Source organism: Dendrobates tinctorius, unplaced genomic scaffold (genome assembly GCF_039654945.1).
Source record: "Dendrobates tinctorius isolate UK_male_01 unplaced genomic scaffold, ASM3965494v1 ptg000205l, whole genome shotgun sequence".
Lineage (NCBI taxonomy): Eukaryota > Metazoa > Chordata > Amphibia > Anura > Dendrobatidae > Dendrobates > Dendrobates tinctorius.
This window is the reverse complement of record NW_027361872.1, coordinates 3,725,191-3,737,763: the sequence shown is the minus strand read 5'-3', so window position 1 is coordinate 3,737,763 and position 12,573 is coordinate 3,725,191. Positions and strand designations below refer to the sequence as shown.

Genomic DNA, 12,573 nt, shown 5'->3' with positions numbered 1-12,573 from the left:
CTTCAAAACACAGTTTGCTCACTCTTTCTGGGTTCACCGCTGAGTCTCTGCCTCTGTTCCCAGTGCCTGGCTGTTATTATCTGCAGCGTTGACCTCACGTCAAGACCACTGCAGCCAATCACTGGCTTGAGTTTCTCTCAACAGCTCATGCCATCAACTTGGACAGAGCTGCTGAGCTCACTGATTAGTTGCAGCTCTGTTGACATGGCATCAGCGCTGCAGACAATAACAGACATCAGAAGCAGCTGCGGAGACTCAGCCCTGGAGCCAGGAAGGAGAAGTAAAGCCTGAGTTTTATTTTTCTTAAAAAAAAAAACCTGCAGCTTGGCATCAAGTGTTTTCCAAAACTGGAAAACCCCTTAAAATTCTGTGGGAAGAGAGCAAATCGGGAGCATTCAAAACGCCGAATAATGTGAATAAATGATCTGCTGGGAAAAAAATATCATAAAATCTCATGGTTCTGGACATTCATTAGGTAAGGACTGCTTATTTATGGGAAATAAGTACCAGCCTGTACATATGTACAGACATACAGTATATCGGTAAATCATGTATAACAAATTGAGGCTACTGTTATAGGATCATATTATACACCGGCAATGTACAGACCACAATGTCCGGGCCAGCAGCAGGTCTCCTACCCCAAAATAGCAGCCCCTTCTGAACACTAACCTTGTGAAATTTTATCCTCAAATTTGCATTCGCACACCACAATGTGTTCTGGTTTCTGACTAAGGGAAATAGAAATAACACAAACTTTCTATATTTTGTTTGTGGTTAAAGACTTTTTGTAGAAGAGCAGGTGCACAATGCAACGTCTAAGGTGACGGCACACACAGCTCTATAACCAGACAATACTTATTCGTTCTGTCTTATGCACATATGATGTATATACTTTATATGGATTCAAGTGTTGGGACGCATCTTTTAACCGCTCCCTCCGTGGCCCAATTTAATTAGTTTTCATACAATATAATTACATAAGTTGAAAATATACTTGGCTCCATCAAGTTCATTCTTTCTCCACCAATACATATACATTTTGCCACTAAACCAGCTATAACCCACAATGTTATGTACTGAGGCAATCATCCAGCCCTTGTATAAAAGCTGTTATAGTGTCAGCTATTACTTCCTCTTGTGGTCGGCATTCCACATTCTGACTGTTCTAACGGTAAAGAACCCTTTCCTATTTAGCTGCCGGAATCGCATTTCTCCCTCTGGTCCTTAGTATGGTCCTTGGAAGGAACAAGTCTTGTGCCAGTCCTTTGTACTGACCCCACATATATTTTTACATATAAATGAGATCCCCTCTGGGTCGTTTTTTTTCTAAGCTGAACAATCCCAACTTTTCCAACCTCATATCATATGAGAGGCCGTCCATCCTTCGTAATAATCTAGAACTGACTCTAACTTCTGAATATCCTTTTTAGGCTACTTTCACACTTGCGTTTTTTTGCTGTGTGTTTTTTGCGCACACAAACGCATGAAAAAAATGCATCATGCTTTTGTGTGCGTCTTTTGCGGGTTTTGGTGCTTTTTTTTTAAAAAAACGCATTTTTTTGCGCTTACGTGCGCATTACAATGCGCACCCATAGACTTTAATGGGTGTTTTGCTGTAAAAAAACGCACTGCGTGCGCATGCGTTTTTTGGGGGCAAGTCGGACGCATAAAAAATGCAACAGGATGCATTTTGTGCGCCCGAGCGCACACTGCAAAAAAACACATGCGCATACAAACGCGTATGTGCGCATATGTATGCGCACATAAGCGCACCCATGTTAAAGTATAGGGGAAAAAAACGCAAGTGTGAAACCAGCCTTAGGCCGGGGTCAGCCTTGCGAGAAACTCGCAAGAGTCTCGCACGTCAATACCCGGCACTGCCGCCGGCACTCGGATCGGAGCGCTCAGCTGCATAGAAATACAAGTTTGACCCCGGCCTTAAAGTGAGGAGCCCAAAATCGGACCTCATATTCTAGATGTGACCTTAAATGTGATTTTTAAAAAGGGTATTTATAAAAACAGGATTTTATCTCTTTTTTTTATACACCCTAAAATCTCGCTTGCTTTTGCAGCTGCTGCTTGACATTGAGTACGGTAAATAAATTGTCCTTCTGCAAATGTGGAAAAAAAAAAGCTTTTAAGGTTCAAATCTGCAAGGAAAGAATAAGCAGCAGGTGTATGAGGTTTCACAAATATCATTCACCTCACTGAAATTTTAAAACGCTGCGCTTTTACCTCTGCAAAAAAGTGCAGAAAAAAAGAGGCAAAAACACAACGTGTGAACAAGCCCTAATTATTAGTTGGTGATTAGCACTGAGTCGAGTTGATATATTTTCTCTGTTCGTGTGGGTTTCATGTAGGTACTGCAGTTCTTTTTTTCTCACAATTTGTAAAAACATAATAAAGCGAACCTGTCGGATCAAAAACTCTATTTCCCTGCAGATCTGTTTCCTTTGGGTATATGCACAAGATGTATTTTTAATGGAAAGACTCTGTTGAGGATACGTCCTCCAGCTTGCGGCAAAGTCCACAATGAATCGGTGGAAGTGTTTATGGCAGAGGTTGACTGCCTAGTAGTGTATGGGAGCCGCATAAGTAGCAAAATATATGAAACGTTTTTAAAATATTTTTTGGACAAAGTTTTTTTTTTTTTTTTTTTTACAGTATCAGGGACCAGTCATATTTTTGCGCTAAATATATGGTGCAATTCATCACAGTCTCCACTAGAGGACGCACTAAAACCAAAGAATCCATTGCTGGCATTGATTTTTCCAGCCATCATGGTGTCATCCTGACTGCTGTGCACTGTGTTTGAACTCAGATAGAGAACCTGATGATTATGACTAGTGCACATTACAGCATAATGATATATTTTTTTGCAGTGTTTTATAAAGCACGTCTCTTAATCTCACAATGGAGCTGTTGGGTATTTTGCAGATCTGTATATACTTCTGCATTCCAAAGGGATAATTCCGTACTTAGAATATACAGTATATCATATATACTGCGTCATATATCACATCCCATCCTATCATACACAGTTATACATTAACACTCATTAGACTTGTCAATAATTCACCTGTTAGGAACGGCGGAACGCACTAAATAAAAATAATAATAAAGTGCGCTCGCCGCTCGGGGTCCACCGTGCAGTAGGAGTTACAACCGCTGCTGAGTGATGGCAGGAGCATTATGGCGGTATAATGCGCACGGGTTCAACTTCACCCAAAGTGTGCAGAGTGGGCTCTGTTCACACACAGAGGCGCCGCAACAAAAACATACAAAAAGGTTGAGCCTGTTAGAGTCACAGGCCTCAGGTAAATGCACACACGGTGTAAGGTCACAGGAGCAGGAACTAAGACAGAGGGGCTGCGTCTGTCTAGACCTACCGTGTGTGCGGCGTCGCTACTGCGAACTCCAAGAAGGGCTGCAACTGCAGCGCGGCGCAGGACACTGTCGCTGGATGACACAGCTACAAAGCAGGCGCTATGCCGGACGCTAGCGCAGAGGTGCGGCGTGCACAACGGCCTTAGGCTTGCCACAGACTGGCGCAGACTACTGAACTAATTCCCTAACCACATGCGTAATATCAGAGGGAAGGGGTTTCATAATAAGTCAGTCACCAGAATCATACATCCATCACCATTCACACATAGCAGTATAGTCTATACTAGCGCATGGTGGAACGGCTATGCGTGCTTTTTAGAGCAACCGGGACATTCCGGAAGCTTTCAGATCTCCGAGATGGACCAATGAGATCTGGAGCAGGACCTGAGCACATGACTCCCGATCTCCAATGGGAAACCGTCTCATGAGCATGCTCAGTAGGAGGACAGAGGGATTTAGCCCCTGGAGAGATTTGCTGCATGGCAATCTCCTCTGCGGTAGATAAAGAGCAAGAGACCGCAGAATGTAAGGGTCTAAGATTCCTGCAGAGCAGACGCAGGAACCTGACTCCTAACATTACCCCCCTCCTAGGGCCCCCTCCTCTCTGAGCCTTCCAATCCACCACCCTGTGCCCATCAGAGGCATAGGCCTTAGACTCGTCCGAAGGCAAGTCTGATGTCCCGGTAGGTGACACGGAAAACCGGGACACGTGGAAGGTATCAGAGGCGGCAAGATCGCCAGGTTTACGAAGGGACACGTGGGAGACAACGGGAGCGGAAAAACCTCCCAGAGCATAAGTTGAAGTGGGATGCCGCGGTGTGTCGGCAAACGTCTCCACTCTCTGTTTAAGGAAGCTTACCCGAGCACACGAGGCGCATGCCTGAATGTATTTCTTAATGCCCCGAGTCATGTGCGGCCACCAATACGACCCTGCCAGGAGTTTTGTGATCTGCATGTAGCCACAGTGACCACCCGCCCTGGACGTGTGTGCCCACGCGAGGACCTTCGGCCGAAGGTGAGGGGGGACAAAGGTCTTGCCCGGCGGCACAGAGTTTGGCCATTGTGGGGCCCCGTTATCCTGGTGAACAGAGTGCTGACAGTGGCAGCCGCAATTGGAACTTAGTGTCGGACGCACCTCGAGACTGGCGCGAGACACCTCCATGGGCTCTGGGAGTGAACACTCTGGCTCGGGTGATTCCAGAGGTTCAAAGAGGTTGGGAGCCGGAGTAACCTTCTGTCTGGATTGAGCATGCTCCAGCTCGCGCTCCGAAAAACGGAGATCAATATGGGTGGCAATGGCAATCAGCTCCTCCAAACTTGCAGGAACCTCTCTGGTAGAAAGAGCATCCTTAACATGCTCAGCTAAACCTCTCCAAAACACAGGGATGAGGGCTTTGTCAGACCACTCCAGCTCGGAAGCCAGTGTCCGAAAACGAACGGCATACTGACTAACCGAGAGGGATCCCTGAGTCAAAGCCAGTAGCTGTAGAGAGGTGTCGTGCGTGACCCATGGTCCCAGGAAGACCTGCTTAATAGCTGTTAAAAACTGAGCAGCGGTCCAAACCTCTGGGTCACCAAGCTCCCATAGTGGCGTAGCCCACTCCAACGCCTTGCCCGACAGAAGGGAAACAATAAACCCTACCTTGGCCCGCTCCGTAGGGAATCGCGCAGTCAGTAACTCCAGCTGGATAGAGCACTGGCTGAAGAAACCCCTACAGGAGGCGCCATCGCCAGAAAATTTATCGGGCAGCGGGAGGCAGGTAACTGTCGGCGCGTGGGAGGATGTGGACATACGAGAAACCGCCTCTGCGATCGCCTGTACAGCAGCCTCCGAAGACTTCGCCGCTGCGATAACACTCTCAAGAGTATAACAAAGGAAGAAGTAAACGGGCACCATCCACAGTATCAATTTGAGTGGGATCACCTTGTGCATATAGATAAATTAACATGAAAGCACATAAAGAGAAAAAAGTATATGCACACAAATAGGGATCACCACAAGAATGAGGTAGTCAAAAAATATATCAATTTTATTTATGAACACAACAGACAAACGCTTTGTTTAAAAACAATTAAAACGAACAAGCAGACACTCATAGCAAAACAAAGACAATGGGTCATATTAATAAGTAGCTAAATACTATGGGCCCCAAGACCAACCATTCAATCAAATACCGGATATCTGCTGGTTCTCATAACCTGGGGTCTATCAAACCAGTTGTAATGACAATCATGACCTTAGATCAGAATATTAAGATGCCATATTATGAATAGCTGCTATGGTTACATAAGAGTGCAAACACTAAATATACCATAAATGAATGCTATATGCTCATCATGTTGCCAACACACAAAAATCAGAAGATATACACAGACCCCTTTCCCTAGCATGATATCACCTGGTTTCTGAGGATAAGCAAGCCACCGGGTAAGTTACATGGGACCCCCAAACCCACATGTATCGACACAGATATCAACTAGCAATGCGCAGGCGCACAGGCACTCCTACAAAGGGTCCGCCCCCTTCTCTCAAGGAGACATCAGGCCCATATAAGTGCGCATGTGCTAATAAGTCCACCGAACATTTAGGAACCACGGTCTCTCACTGCGCAGGTGCCTTAACTTAACAGCAAGGTTGCCTACAATTTCTCAATGAAGACACCGCACTCAAGCGGTAATGCATATAAAAAGAGTCCCGTGTCGAATTGAGCCTAGACGCAAATATGGTCAAATTATAGCATATTAAATTAGCTTTGAATGCTTTCTGAATATTGGCAAAACATGGTAATAAGGAACTTCATCAGTTCACTCAGTGCGCAGGCTCCCGGACTTAGTGTCCCTACTAGGGGCGCCACAGTAATAAAGTAACGCATAAGAATTCTTAGTGCAAATACAATCACAATTCAACATGTCATGAGTAGTCTAAATACTGGCAAAACATGGTAATAATGGGCTTTATCAGTTCACTCAGTACACAGGCACCCAAGCTTAATAGCACAATCGTCCCTGCTAGGGGCGCCACAGTGATGAAATGGCGCATAGACATTCTTAATGCAAATACAATCACGATACAGCATATCTAGGATAGTCTAAATACTGGCAAAACATGGTAATAAGGAATTTCATCAGTTTGCTCAGTGCGCAGGCGCCCAGACTTAGTGGCACAGTTGTCCCTACTACGGGCAAAAAAGTGCTTAATGCAAATACAATAGCAATGTAGCATGTCTAGAATAGTCTAAATACTAGCAAAACATAGTGATAAGGAACTTCATCAGTTCACTTAGTGCGCGGGTGCCCGGACTTAGTGGCATAATTGTCCCTATTAGGCGCGCTGCAGTAATAGAGTGGTGCATAAAAGTTCTTAATACAAATACAATCGCAATACAGTATGTCAAGAGTAGTCTAAATACTGGCAAAACATGGTAATGAGGAACTTCATCCGTTCATTCAATGCGCAAGCGCCCGGGCTTAGTGGCACAATTGTCCCTACTTGGGGCGCCACAGTGAGAATGGCGCATAAAAATTCTACATCCAGAACATATTTAATGCACCAACTAGAGACCTCTCAATGGGGACCAGATGTAATCAATAACACAGCATGCAAGCCTACTCTCAGGGGTACCCCCATACATTTCAGTCACACTTAGTATTGCTGGTTTCTATTATAAGCTCTTCACTATACCCATAAAGGCCTCATTTGAATAATCTCAAGGTTATTCAATTCTAATAAGATTGTAAAATCTATGTATTTATGTATTAATAGCTTATCTTAATAAGATTAAACACACGCATATACATTGAATCGCTCAGAAACCAGGCTTTGATATCACTCCATATAGATCCAAGTGTAAGATGATTTCTCAAGAGTATGTTGACAGGACTAATCAACTTGTCTTTATAGAACTACCCATCAACGAGAAAGTCTCTTGCATACAATAGTGAAAAAGGTATTAAGACACAGGACGTGTGCTATACCTTCTTTGTCAGAAGAGTCAGGCACAAACATGCGTTATTTTAGCATCGCATCACTATCTGCATAAAATCGCGATGGGAGTATTAGAACACAGGGAATATACTTGTGTGCCATCAGAGAAGGACATATACACCTCAAAATAATTATCATCAGTAGTGTTTAATCTTAAATGTCCGAATCTTATCCAAGATGTAACGAGTTGGTAGTTGCCTTGTCTGAATCAACTTCATTATCGCACATCTTTCAAGAGGTATTCCTCCAGATTTGGATCCCAATCCTAGAGTCCTAAGAACAAAACAAAACAAAAGGAGTGGCCAACCGGCCCTCTAGCTGGCGAATGCACTGAAGGAGTTGCTGCTGATCTGCCATCACTAGCCAGACCCTGGCGCTAGTATAATGTTAGGAATGGCGGAACGCCCTAAATAAAAATAATAATAAAGTGCGTTCGCCGCTCGTGGTCCACCGTGCAGTAGGAGTTACAACCGCTGCTGAGTAATGGCAGACGAGCAATATGGCGGTATAATGCGCACGGGTTCAACTACACCCGAAGTGCGCAGAGTGGGCTCTGTTCACACACGGAGACGCCGCAACAAAAACATACAAAAAGGCTGAGCCTGTTAGAGTCACAGGCCTCAGGTAAATGCACACACGGTGTAAGGTCACAGGAGCAGGAACTAAGACAGAGGGGCTGCGTCCGTCTAGACCTACCGTGTGTGCGGCGTCGCTACTGCGAATGCCAAGAAGGGCTGCAACTGCAGCGCGGCGTAGGACACTGCTGCTGGACAACACAGCTACAAAGCAGGAGCTATGTCGGACGCTAGCGCAGAGGTGCGGCGTGCACAGTGGCCTAAGGCTTGCCACAGACTGGCGCAGACTACTGAACTAATTCCCTAACCACATGCGTAATATCAGAGGGAAGGGGTTTCATAATAAGTCAGTCACCAGAATCATACATCCGTCACCATTCACACATAGCAGTATTGTCTATACTAGCGCATGGCGGAACGGCCATGCGCGCTTTTTATAGCAGCCGGGACCTTCCGGAAGCTTCCAGATCTCCGAGATGGACCAATGAGATCTGGAGAAGGACCTGAGCAGATGACTCCCGATCTCCAATGGGAAACCGTCTCATGAGCATGCTCAGTAGGAGGACAGAGGGTCTTAGCCCCTGGAGAGATTTGCTGCAAGGCAATCTCCTCTGCGGTAGATAAAGAGCAAGAGACCGCAGAATGTAAGGGTCTGGATTCCTGCAGAGCAGACGCAGGAACCTGACTTCTAACACCACCAGGGAACAACCCTGAAAACACATACAAGTGCTTCTCACTAAATTAGAATATCATCAAAAATTTAATTTATTTCAGTTCTTCAATATAAAAAGTGAAACTCATATATTATATGCCAAAAGTACCAATACCTGGTTTACAAACAACAGTATCACTGTGCTTGATTGGCAGCAAACTCGCCTGACCTTAACCCCATAGAGAATCTATGGGGTATTGTTAAGAGGAAGATGAGAGACACCAGACCCAACAATGCAGACGAGCTGAAGACTGCTATCAAAGCAACCTGGGCTTCCATAGCCCCTCAGCAGTGCCACGTTTCACTTTTTTGTATTGAAGAACTTAAATAAATGAACTTTTTGACGATATTCTAATTTAGTGAGAAGCTCTTGTATGCTCACGATATATCAATATTTTAACCAGTTTATCGCCTGGTCATGTTCTCCATCGTTACGTCATTTTTAGGTTTTATAGAAATTTACTGATATCAGGGGAAACTGTAATGGAAAAAAAATACGTTTTTGTTTTTTATTATTCTCTATTTTTTAAAACCTTCATGACATGACCAATTTCCATTTTTGTGTTTAAATTTTTTCTTCCCTTCTTCCCAAAGCTATAACTTATTTATTCTTCTGTTCACATAGACATATAAGGGCTTGCTTTTTTTTTTTTTTTACAGGATAAATTGTACTTTTGAATTACACCATTCATTTTCTCATATAATGTACTGGAAAATAGTTAAAAAAAAATTCCAAGTGGGGAGAAATTGTGAAGAAAAACAGCAATCCTTACATTTTTTGGGGTGGAATTATTTTTACAGTGTACATTTTGTGGTAAAAGAAGATCTTGCAGCATGATTCTCTTCTTTAGTATGATTATGGTGATACAAAACGTCCATTTTTTGCTATTTTAGTGGTAAAAAATTTTGTTTGGGGTTTTGTCGTCATTTTCATAGACCTGTAATGGTTTGATTTTTAGGTGTGACAGGTTTTTTTTTGTAAGACGAGATGACGTTTTTAAGTATAGCATTTTGGGATAGCCGTTTTCTTTTTTTGTTATTAATGTCATAAATACCTTTTTGGGGCATTTGAACACTGAAATACATTTTTATAAGGCTAGTTTCACATTAGCGTTTATGGCCCCGCCCCCTGCCGCGCCTCTGCCGGTAGCTCCGCCTATGAGCGCATGACGCTGCATGCGTCCTGCATCCCCTATCTTTAGCACTGGGGACGCAGGCCGAGCGCAGGTATGCGTTTGGCGGCACATGCGTCCTTTTGACGCTGCGCCGACCGCACCAAATTGCTACAGGTTGCGTTTGGCGCTGGTTGGCGCACCGTCAAAAGGACGCATGCGCCGCCAAACGCATACCTGCGCTCGGCCTGTGTCCCCAGTGCTAAAGATAGAGGACGCAGGACGCATGCAGCGTCATGCGCCTGTAGGCGGAGCTACCGGCAGAGGCGCGGCAGGGGGCAGGGCTTAGCGGCGGCCATGCGCAGCCCGACGCTGCGGCCGTAAACGCTAATGTGAAACTAGCCTTATTGCTGATTTCCTCTGTAACCGGGGCTGTCATTATTAGGTTAGGTGCAGAGAACCTTTTTCTCTCTATCCGAGAAAATTGGTCCAATTATGCTAAACAGACTCTCGTTTTCTCAGGGGTAGAGAGACAAAGAAAAAGTTTCTTCACCTTCAATATGGAAATATGGGACCACACTCTGGAGGCAAATCGGAGGCAAATCAGTCGGTCCAAGGAAAAAAATCAGACATGTGCATGTGCCCATAGAATAACATGGGTATGAAGGCTATCGGTTAAAATCATGGATAGCACTCAAATGATTAAATCAGACATCTGCAGAAGCCCTTATTCCCTGTTACAGGACAATTCAGCGTCCTGCCTGATCTAGAGAGCTGATGTAGTGACACGACTACAGAGTATCACTGACTGAGTTGCTGTGCCATCAGAAGTGGCCGTTTGCTGTATATACAGCTAACATCTTACTAAAAAGGCTAGGATAAGAGCTAACTCTGATTCTGGCCTTCCCCTAACCCCTAAATTTTACAGTGATTTCACAAAGGAAGGATCCACTATCTGTTTTATTGTCACCCCCCAAAAAAACCCAACTCTTAAGACCAAGCTTCTTCTTCTTCTTTACTACCATCTCTGCCTACCTGTATACTTATTCAGCACTGAGTATACAAGAAGGCAGAGAGGGTAATAAACCACCTCTACCTTCTCTACGGGAAGTCTGGCTATCTCTGACTCACTACTCTTGCAGCTTTACAATCTCAGTGCAGCTGTTAACTCTGCAAGGGTGTTGTAAAACATCCTCGCACATCCATACATGGACCACTTCATCAATTTAAAATGTTGGGTGGTCGACAGATACTGAAAAATGGTTGTCCAGGTTTGTCATGAAAGTCTGCAGTCATTCTACATTGGCATTTAAAATTTTGGGCACCCCTGGTCAAAATGATTGTTATTGTGAACAGATAAGCAAGTTGAAGATGAAATGATCTCTAAAAGGCCTAAAGTTAAAGATGACACATTTCACTTGTATTTTAGGCAAAAAAAACATATTTTCACTTTTTACAATTAAAAAATTACAAAAAGGAAAATGGGCCGATGTAAAAGTTTGGGCACTGTGCATAGTTAGTACCACGTAGCCCCTTCTTTTGAAAGTGTCCCAGATTGTAAATGCTTTTTGCAGCCAGTCAACAGTCTTTCAGTTGTTTCTTGAATGATTTTCATCCATTCTTCCTTGAAAAATTCTTCCAGTTCTGTGAGATTCCTGGGTCGTCTTGCATGCACTGCTATTTTGAGGTCTAGCCACAGATTTTCAATCATCATATGAAGGAACTGTGAAGGCCATTGTAAAACTTTCAGCTTGCGCTTTTTGAGGTTGTCTATTGTGGATTTTGATGTGTGTTTAGGATCAATATCCATTTGTAGAAGCCATCCTCTTTTCACCTTCAGCTTTTTTACAGATATTATGTTTGCATTAATAATTTGTTCATTAAATCCATTCTTCCCTCTACCCGTGAAATGTTCCCCATGCCATTGGCTGCAACACTTCCCCAAAGCATGATTGATCCACCCCCATGCTTAATGGTTGGCGAGATGTTCTTTTCCTGAAATTCTATGCCCTTTTTTCTCCACACATACCTTAGAGCATTGTGGCCAAAGAGTTTTATTTTAACTTCATCGGTCCACAGTACTTGTTTCCAAAATACATCAGGCTTGTAGATGTTCTTATTCCAAACAAAGGAGATTACCAAATATTTACCCTAAATTCTTATATGTAAATTTTTAAGTAGACACCTTAAACATGAAACCAAAAAATTCTACTTAACAAAAAAACTCCAAAGATAAATAATCATCAAATATATAATTTTTATTTAGTCACAAAGACACCAACAGGATTTTAACCCCTTCACCCCCAAGGGTGGTTTGCACATTCATGACCCTTTATGAGGTAATAACTCTGAAACGCTTGCATGGATCCCGGTTATTCTGACATTGTTTTCTCGTGACATATTGTACTTCATGTCAGTGGTAAAATTTAATTCAAATAACTTGCGTTTATTTGTGAAAAAACGGAAATTTGGTGAAAATTTTGAAAATTTTGCAATTTTCCAACTTTGAATTTTTATGCTCTTAAATCACAGAGATATGGCACACAAAAAACTTAATAACTAACATTTCCCACATGTTTACTTTACATCAGCACAATTTTGGAACCAAAATTTTTTTTTGTTAGGAAGTTATAAGGGTTAAAAGTTGACCAGCAATTTCTAATTTTTGCAACACCATTTTATTTTTACAGACCACATCACATTTGAATCCACTTTGAGGGGTCTATATGATAGAAAATACCCAAAAGTGACACCATTCTAAAAACTGCACCCCTTAAGGTGCTCAAAACCACATTCAAG

At 43.3% G+C, this 12,573-nt stretch overlaps 1 long non-coding RNA gene across 1 annotated transcript in view; it reads left to right on the top strand.

Moving 5' to 3' along the window:
* Positions 1–235: 235 nt before the first annotated feature.
* The window catches only part of LOC141057886 (uncharacterized), a 49,424-nt gene continuing 37,086 nt past the window's right edge, over positions 236–12,573 (top strand). The window contains exon 1 of the long non-coding RNA XR_012222039.1: positions 236–475. This is a non-coding gene — a long non-coding RNA (uncharacterized lncRNA). The remainder of the gene's footprint in view (positions 476–12,573) is intronic.